Source organism: Penaeus monodon, chromosome 20, assembly GCF_015228065.2.
Source record: "Penaeus monodon isolate SGIC_2016 chromosome 20, NSTDA_Pmon_1, whole genome shotgun sequence".
NCBI classification, from domain to species: Eukaryota; Metazoa; Arthropoda; class Malacostraca; order Decapoda; family Penaeidae; genus Penaeus; species Penaeus monodon.
The window spans coordinates 25,074,533-25,074,782 of record NC_051405.1 but is presented as its reverse complement, the minus strand read 5'-3'; the positions used below and the strand labels follow the sequence as shown (position 1 = coordinate 25,074,782).

Sequence of the window (250 nt, the reverse complement as noted above, 5' to 3'; positions counted from 1 at the left end):
ACGCGCATTTGGGAGACCAGAGACTCCTCGGGGGCGGTCATCTCCACCCAGTGGGAGGTGTCGACGGACGCCCTCGCCCGCAACGGGAAGCACGCCAGCTGGGAGGAGTCGACGGCCTTCCGGGAGGTGTCTGCCGGCGGTCCTGGGCGCTTCAAGGTGTCCAGGGTGTGACGGGGACGCTGCACACACTGCCACACACATCACATGCTTCCCTTCGCTTTCTTTTGAACACGCCCTTGCTCTGTTCGCT

At 64.4% G+C, this 250-nt stretch overlaps 1 protein-coding gene across 1 annotated transcript in view; it reads left to right on the top strand.

Annotated features, from left to right (window-relative positions):
• The window catches only part of LOC119585738 (translation initiation factor IF-2-like), a gene marked incomplete at its 5' end in the record, with an annotated part of 39,905 nt that extends 39,805 nt beyond the window's left edge, over positions 1-100 (top strand). The window contains 1 exon segment of the mRNA XM_037934431.1: positions 1-100.
• Positions 101-250: the final 150 nt, after the last annotated feature.